The sequence below is a fragment of the Narcine bancroftii genome, chromosome 14 (assembly GCF_036971445.1).
Source record: "Narcine bancroftii isolate sNarBan1 chromosome 14, sNarBan1.hap1, whole genome shotgun sequence".
Classification (NCBI taxonomy): Eukaryota; Metazoa; Chordata; class Chondrichthyes; order Torpediniformes; family Narcinidae; genus Narcine; species Narcine bancroftii.
This window is the reverse complement of record NC_091482.1, coordinates 57,872,508-57,881,742: the sequence shown is the minus strand read 5'-3', so window position 1 is coordinate 57,881,742 and position 9,235 is coordinate 57,872,508. Positions and strand designations below refer to the sequence as shown.

Genomic DNA, 9,235 nt, shown 5'->3' with positions numbered 1-9,235 from the left:
GAAAACTACAAGTTTGGGGATGAATCGCCAAATACTGCCCCTGCATCTTATGGATTTATGATCCTTTGGACTGTCTCCAATGCTACTCCATCCCTTTTTTAGTAAGTGGACCAAGTGCGGTATTCCAGGTGTGGCTTCATCCATACGCTGTACAATTTTAACAACTCTTCCTATTCTCAAACCCCAAGCCCTTCGCAAACAAAAAGTCAAATATGTCATTTTGCCTGGTAAGAATCACAAACGGCTGGTGTTGTGAAGCTAGCAGGCTTTTATTAACTAAAGACAGGAACTTACCCCCACCGTCGAGAACATCTACAGGGAACGTCAGAGAGCAGCAGCAATCATCAAGGATCCGCAGCACCCAGCACATGCTCTGTTCTCACTGCTGCCAACGGGAAAGAGGTATCGATGCCACAAGACTCGCACCATCAGGTTCAGGAACAGCTGCTACCCCTTCACCATCAGATTCCTCAACGACAAACTCAATCAGAGACTCATTTAAGGACTCGCACTTTTGCACTTTATTGATTTTTTTTCTCTCTCTGGATTGTAGAGTCAGTTTACATCTCTTTATTTTTTTTTACATACGTATGTTGAGACAGTTTTTTTTCCGCACTACCAATTCTGCCTCACCCACAGGCAAAAGAATCTCATGTTTGTATGTCCAGTCATGTATGTACTCTGACAATAAATCTAAAATTTGAAATAATCAAAGCCACAGATTAGAAGCCTTAAAGCACAACTTTCCTGTTCTTTAATTGCCTGTCACAGATGTACTACCAATCAACCACAATCACAAGTAACAGGCTTTAATCACCTTGCATGTCAGCACAACTTGTATGTTGCTGGCCCAGTTCCAAGGAAGGTACTGAGGGAAGGGTTTGGGAGTAACAGCCTTTATGGGGTTATCTGGGAGGGAGGAGTCACAGCCCATAGAGTTAATCCATACATAGAAATACATAGAGGTAACACCACAACAGGATAATATCAATGGGTTACACATGCAACTCCAAACACTCTTTTAAAAACTGTTCTCAAACACAAGCTGCAACTCACTGGTGTCCCAGTTCCTGGGAAACCGATAGCAGCTGCAACATCTTCCCATATCAATGGACTGGATGTTGTAAATTCTCCACCAAGTGGAATTGCAGATGAGCTTGGTGACCTTCCAGCAGTGAGGGTTATAAGATAATTCTGGGTGTTGGACAAATTCCAGAGTGGACCCAAGTTTGGATTCCCTCTTATCTGACTGCAGTTAGCTTTCAAGCCTGGACGAGTACCTCAAAATGGACTATGCATGGAGGAATGCAGCCCCATCAAGATGCACCTAAGCTTTAGTCCTGATATAACGTTGCACTGATTCGTGGTGCTCTTGTTTAATGATGGAGTTTGATGATGATTTGAAATATTTTGCTTTAGTCAAGGAGCAACAGCGGTTGGCTCCTGCTGCCAAAGATGTTAAGTTGGAACTGGGGTATCTTCTGTATCCAGTCTGGAAGGGCAGCAGGTTAATAGACTAAGCAGGGATTCTGTGTCCACATTGTTCTGAAGTTTAAAACATTCATTGCAGGATTATTTGAATCATATACATTGACCCAAAAACAAATCAAAGGAAGAATTCTTAAAGGTCCAATCTCGGCACCAAATACAGGTATATCCCATTTTAAAAATACTTGCTTTACGAAAATTTGCTTTCACGAAGGAACCTGTGTTCGCTTTTACAAAAGGATTTGAATGGGTTTCGCTTTTTATGAGAATAAAACCTCCAGTGAATGGAGTCATTTTGGTTTATGAAAGGTTTCAGAGGACCGTTCTAGTTTGGTAAAGCGGGGTATACCCGTAGTCTATCCACCCCACCTTCTTTATATTTTAAACATGTTTCCACTGGACTGGATCTAATTTCACTTTCTTCCATATCATTTGGATCATCTTTGAAAATAACTATCTGATGTTGGCTGACGCACATATTGCCCTTTGACTATCTCTTAAAAGCCAATCTCAAAAAGGACACAGATGTCTTTTCAGAACTAATATCTGACCCTTCTCTCACGTTACAGTTCTGAGTGGACGCTCTGATGCCACAGATCTCTGATTCCCTCTTCATTTGGAATTATTGTGCATCAACCTTCTAACCTCCAGCACTAACGATTCCCACTATTTGGGTAGACATTCTGTTCTTTACAGGGATTCCTCTTTTCACAGATGTACAGTTTGCATGGAAACTTCCGTAGCCCAGGAATATCACACAGAGACCAAGGGGGACGCAGCAATCACTGGAACCATGCCCTCTTTCCTCCCAGATTGAAAGGCTGATGCATTTTAATTATTTATCAAAGTGATCAGCCAAAGCATCTGTCAGAAATGTCAGAAGTCATCTGCTGAGACAGCGAAGTGTGCTTGGCCAGAAAATGCCCTCATATTCTTTTGTATTGCATTTGTTCCCTGATAAACGGTATGCAAGTTGGTGATGAACATCTTCAATCAAATGTCTAAATGACAAAAGAATAATGCACAATTATTGTTAAATTCACATATTCAATAAAGACATTTTAAATATGACACAGTATTTTATCTATATATATATATTCAGGTTAGATTACTAGCAAATCTAGATCACAGCAAATACTGATTGGCTTAGAAATTCAACAGTTACTAATAAGCAGGGAAATAAGTATGTAACACAGTGCGATGATACAGATTGGGGATGAATTAAAAGACAGTTGTTTCCTGTAATCAGCTAAAACCTACCAGAATGCATCCTAATGAGAATGAAGATTGAAGACTTTAAGGGATGATACTTTGATAATCTTTGATAGCATTAGCAGCTCATTAAATTCTGCCACCACAAGGTTCTACTTTGCTCAAAGCATTCAAACCAAATCACCCTAAATCTGGCATTTTACAATTGTTTCAAACAGAAGACTTCAAACATTGGATGTTTTCTTCTATACTCATGGGTTCGACCACAGAGAATAAATAGGATGTTCATTCGAAATCACTATTATTTGTGTATTTTTGGCTATGCATGTATGGTTACCAGATATTGGTTAAACACTGCTATGAAAAACTAATTGAGGAGACATTTGCTAACCTAGCTGCTGTTTAGTTCAAGTACACCCTTTAAAGCAATGAGCACGAGTACTTTTAATTGTTATTCATTAGAGCCAATGTCCACAACTGTGCAACTGTAAACCATGGACATAAGGCCCCTCTCCCTGGGGTATTGCTTTTCCATTCCTCTATCACTCCTGCAACACAAGAGCAAACCATAATTAAGTCACAGAATATAAATGAACCTTTGGCTGAAATTCTGCTTTTTTAAAAAAAATGTCAACTTTAATGTACATACTAACAAATCACAATATGTTACTCAAGAAAGCAAATGGTTTGTCCCATTGTATAGCAACAAAGAGAAATTTGCTGGAATTATGTGGTGCTGTAATCAATCTGCACTCAGTTATCAGTTCACAGTGACATGACAAAGATTCATATACGGCTTCTGCACTTAAAGAGTTCCTTGGGTGAAGGCTTCCACTCTCTGAGTTTTCAGCCTTACCCAAACAATGTAGTAAATCACATAAGTCCCTCACTGCAGCATTCTGGTCACCGACTGATTATAATCAACCTCAGTGCTATTTGTACAGAGACGTCTAAACTGCCTATAAAACAACAGCTAATTGCTGATCTGCTTAATTAAAGCAAGTCTTTGAAGTCAGTCTTACGAAGATAAATGAAATAATCAGCTTTGACCTAATGAGAGATAATTAGATTATACACAACAATAAATAAAACACAATTCTTTGCTCTGTGCCATTGGGAGGACCTTCCCCATCAGTGTCCTGAAACACGAGTAAAATTAGAGCCACCTTCATTCCAGATGGAAGGATTACACAGCGTTTTATAATTATGCAGAACATCCCCAATTAATTATTGCATCTGCTTTTGTAATTTACTTTCCTTTAGATTATGTAGCACTTGCTAGATTTTGATCTAGCTCTGAAGCTGGACATATTTCAAAAATATGTTCACATAAATTTACAGGGCAGGATTTAAATGTGGGAAAAATATCACATTTTTTATCTCATGATTAGTAAAGGGGAAATTTTGCTGATGGATTCACAAGATAATAATTTGTACAATATAAAGTTAGTCAATCATTTTTATGCACAGAACAGCACAAAATTGATGATTACTTCACATCAAAATTTCAAAGCAGTTTTAGAAATCTCAAATATAGCCATGTCTCTGCTGGCAAGAGAGGATTATCGACCATTTTCTCCTTCCCATATACGTCACGCTCATTAATTATAACGATATATGTGAGGTGATCAGTCAGTCAATAAGCGATTCAATTGCACTCTAAAGGTAAAAAGAGATAAAAGCAGGAAAAGGGCAACATTTTAAAAACTGTCACACGATTAACGTTTAATGGTGACTTCTGTATCTGAAATGCTGCAAAAAATACCATCGGCTTTAAGACAATTGCAGTAATAAGGCACTTAAAATGCTCCCAGTTTGAGCAAAACAGAGGTTAAATATTACAGTCACTCAATCATGGACTGTTAGGTTTGTCCGTATAAATGCAGATTAATTTTGCAGGTACTGTATAAATTTTTGATAGAAAGTAATTTTGCTGGAAATCATGTGACCCAGACATTGTAATTGACCCTCCGATTATTGATTTCTCTCAGTGCCTTGAAGCACGGCAACATGTTTTCTGCCAGATAATAGCTTCAAAAAAATGGACTTTGTACATTTATCATCATTCATGTTTAAAAGAGCAATGAAGAACGAAGGTAGATTGCATGGAAAACATAAGCCATGATATCATTTTCTGAATGAGATGAAAAGTACCCGTCATTGTGGTAATAATTAGTAATTCATAACATTTAAAGAGTAATAAAAACACTTAAATTCACATGCCTCAAATTATACATAAAGTGAGTCCTTCTGGTTCAAATTTGGATTGGCCACTTCTCCAAAATAAAACAATCACCTGATGTTCGACGTGTGGATTCAAAATCCCCTAATTTGTTATCAGAAAAAATTGGTGACATTTATATTTCTAGGACAGGATATTTGTTGGACAGATCATTTCGAATTGAAATAGTTTTAAAATGGCAGTAAATAACTATCCATTTTGTTCCTCAATAATCTGACATTCTTGCTAAAAATAATCCATCGATCAAAATGTATATTCAGACCATTTCAGAATGACCTTATAAAGATTTAATTCCTCATCAGTGTATTGCTGTTAATGTTTGCTTGAAATACATTTTAATATATACTTCACTATGTCAAATATCAGCTGGTCAAGCAAATCTAATGCAATACCTCGCTACTCATTACACAATGGTAAAAGTATTCTCAAGCTTGAAACTATCTTAGCTAGAGCACTACAGGACAATACAGGCTCTTTGGCCCATGATTTTGTGGTGACCTTAAAAAAATGGAACCATCCCTACCTCATAACTCTCAATTTTTATTTAATCCATGTGCATGTCTAAGAGTCTCTCAAATGCCCCTATTGCTCTAGCCTCCACCTCCACCCCCGGCAATGCATTCCAGGCACCCACAACTCACTGGGTACAAACCTTACTCCTGCTGTCTCCCCTAAGCCTTCCTCTCTTCACTTTGAAATGACCTCCATTTTCAGCTTTTGCATCCAAACTGCAGCGTAGGTTGTGGATAGGCTGCTTTACTTGAAGAGGACGCAGGTAGATATTACACATGCCAGTACATTCACAATATAGATTGTCGGTCTATTACATGGTCACAATCATTCATCAGGTGACTGACCACAGCATATTCAGAGCCATGCGTCAGGTTACCACCTTACCACTGTCCTAGTCTGATATTAGGTTACTCACTACACCACAGCACAGTCAAAATCATACATCAGTTTCACATCACAGCACATTCACAATTGTGCATGAAATTTCTCACCATTGTACTTCCTGCCTTCTCTGATTTTATTTCAGATTTCATCATCTGCTGTGTGTTAATACCCCAATGACAATTCCACAGATTTATTATTTTGAAGACAGGTCTTTTCTAAAGAATAAAGAATAAAGGAGCCAGATGATTTATCCTTACATGCCTTCCAATTTCTGGTATCATCCTTGTAAAGCTTTGCATCTTCTTCATTGCTCAAACATCCTTTTGATTATATGGCATCCAGGACTGTCAGTTCCAACCAGGCTTAAAACCTGTTGGTTAACACTGGACAACAATTCTGTTCAAAAGGTTTGCTTCCTGAAAAAGAAATTAAGGATTATGATAGACAACTTCAAGATGAATCCAAATATAATTTCTGATTTGCTGTATCATGAAGGAAGTTGGAGAAATAGTAAATCAACTTTTATTGAATTTGCAGGTTTAATCGCATAATATTGCCAACACATTGTGTTTGTTCAACTGACCTAAAAATGTTTTGTCGCTGATTTGTACTCAGCATCCGATACCTCTCGTGTCAGTGTCCAACAATAGTCAGTGAGCATTGATGGATTCCAATTGCCCTGATGCCGCTTTTCCATGGTTGCAATGTCCTGGTGAAACCTTTCACCATATTGGTCACTGACGGCACCAAGATCAGCAGGGAAGAAGTCCAAGTGCAAATGCTGAAGTAGACTTAAAATATGACACGAAATCACAAAAAATATGTTATATCTAAAAAAAAATGATATGTGATAGGAAAATTTTAAGGTGAGTTTTGTGATTAGAAGCCCAAGATCCATAAAATATGCCCAGAAGTGTCCAGTGTAATTTGTGACCAATACTTTTGCCACAGTTAGTGTTTGTAATAATGAAAATAGGAATGCCTAGATCCATCTCACATTAAGCATCTTTCAGCATCAAGTCTTTGTGGTTAATAATTTGATCCACAATTAGGAGGTGGTTTAGTCCCAACTCAGGTTGCCTAGCAGGTACTATTGCACAGATGAAGTGGAGACGAGTTTCAAGCTAAGCCTGGAAAGATCGATTGTTTTGTCCCTGCACTTCAATTGGTTGGGGATGTGACCAGCCAAGATCAGGCACAAACAAAATATCTCAATTCCTTCCCTATTTAAAAGAGGGGCCTTTGCTTAACATATCTGTTTAACGGTGAGAAGGTGCATAATGTTTTGGCATTTTGCAGAAGTTGTATCCATTTGCCACTTGCCTGTTCACAAGTGCTGCTTTACAACAAGGCCATCACAAAGAGCTTTTTTGAAAATTTGTCCTGCTTGTGGTGAAAGCAAAGGCACACAAGACTGGCACAAGGCAGTCCATCAGCAAAATCAATACTTCTGACCATCATAATTTCATCCTGGAAATCATGAACTACTCATTAACTAAATAAACATCACAAAACTTGGCATTATTCATGTCCATTGGTGGTGGTTTGTACTTCTAAATTTGGAATATCTTGTCATACTTTCCAATAATATTCTTGACCCTTTGAGGGAGAATTCAATTCAGCAGAAATTGTGGAGGAGCACAGTTGCAATTGGCTCAGCCTCTTATCCATCAGTCGTTGCCAGTGGCAGAAGGTCAGCATGTTTAACGCTCTTTCTGAGCAGAGAGCAGAGAGCAGAGACACTTTCCTCAAGCTTGCGAGGTTTGTTTCAGCACGTAGATGCATTTGCTTTTTAAAGTATTTTTATTGAATTTAATAGAAAAAAACCTATATACATCATCTTCTAATTAATAACATAAATAATAGCATATACATATCACACGAAAATTGTAAATCAAAAGTGTAAACCATGATTATTTAACCTATCCCATTCAAAACGTCAAATTCTACAATTATATTGAGTTAACAGTTAATCCATTCCTCATAATGTAGCCAGAATGAATGATGAATAGAAAATAGATAAGAAACATTAAGAATCCCTTATATAAAAAAAAGGGATTTTATACATCTCAGGTATTTTCATCTTATTCTGTGATATGATCAATATTAATGATCCACAAGTAAACCCATTTTTACCTAGTTTATCTCTACTATAAAATAAATAAGAAAAAAAGGAAAGAGGAAAAAACCTTCTAATAATGCAACCCCTCTCTCTAAACAAGGCTAACGTATAAATATTATATGAATTGAATAACGACTTTCAGATATGTGATAGAGAGTCTCTGGAGCATCCATACACTTTAAATCCATGAATGGGCCTCATATCTTATCCAATTCAAACTTTACATCTTCGATGTTCTATCTAATTTCTACCTAATTAATGTCTAAACCATCTTGATATCATGTCTTAACTAAGTTTGGAAAAAATTAGAGATAGCATGTAGATTCCAAAGATTTTATTGGGACTGTATTCTTGACTCTATGGATGTTTGAAAAGCAATGTTGTTTTCCCTCTGGATTTATCGACTGCCAAAGTGATCTGGGATCAAGAGGAGCAGACTCAAATGCCACTATGGAAAATAAAAGCTTATGGTGTAGGAGTTACCATCCTGGCATGGACAGAGGATAGGCACACAAACCGGCAATTGGCATAAGTGGGCCTTTTTCCATTTGGCAAAATGGTAGGTGCGGCATGCTACATGGATGGGCATGGAGCCTCGACATTTTAGAATTGATCTCTCTAACTTAGATGAAGTAGGGTTGCCACTCTTGCTGATGACACAAAGGAAAATTGGTTGTGAAGTTGACAGAAAGTAACCATAGCCACGATAAGTTAGCTGAGTGGTGAAGATCTGAAAAATGTGGGAAAAGATGACATGGTCAATTTTTGCATGAAAATAAAAAAAAGGAAGAATGTTATTGAAATGGTGAAAGATTGCAATGCTTTAGATGTAGAGGGACTAGGGTATCCAAGAGAACTGTTTTCAAAATGCTGCAATACTGGTCTGCAAGTAACTAGGCAAGTTAATAGAATGTTATTGTTTCTTGCTAGGGCAAAGGAATACAAAAGTCAGTAGGGTGTACTTCAATTATGTAGGATATTGGTAAGGTCACATCAGGAGTAAAGGGTACAGTCTTCAAGGAAGGACATCCATGCTTTGAAGCAGTTCAAAGAAATGTTTTTTATTGCCTGGTGTGGTTTGGATGTCTTATGTGGAAATATTGGAGTTTAAAAGAAGGAAAATGGATCTGATTGAAAAACATATAAGATCTTGAAGAGTGGCTGGACGTGAGACGGCACAATTAGCGTAGCAAATCTGTACAGAGCTAGCGACCAGAGTTTGAATCGCTGTCTGTAAGCAGTCTGCATGGATTTCCTCTGGGTGCTTCGGTTTT

At 37.7% G+C, this 9,235-nt stretch overlaps 1 long non-coding RNA gene across 1 annotated transcript; it reads right to left on the bottom strand.

Annotated features, from left to right (window-relative positions):
* Window positions 1-722: 722 nt before the first annotated feature.
* On the bottom strand, window positions 723-5,677 carry LOC138749421 (uncharacterized). Its single transcript, XR_011348625.1, has 2 exons — window positions 5,595-5,677; window positions 723-2,489 (listed from the first exon to the last, which is right to left on the bottom strand). It is a non-coding gene; the product is annotated as an uncharacterized lncRNA (long non-coding RNA).
* Window positions 5,678-9,235: the final 3,558 nt, after the last annotated feature.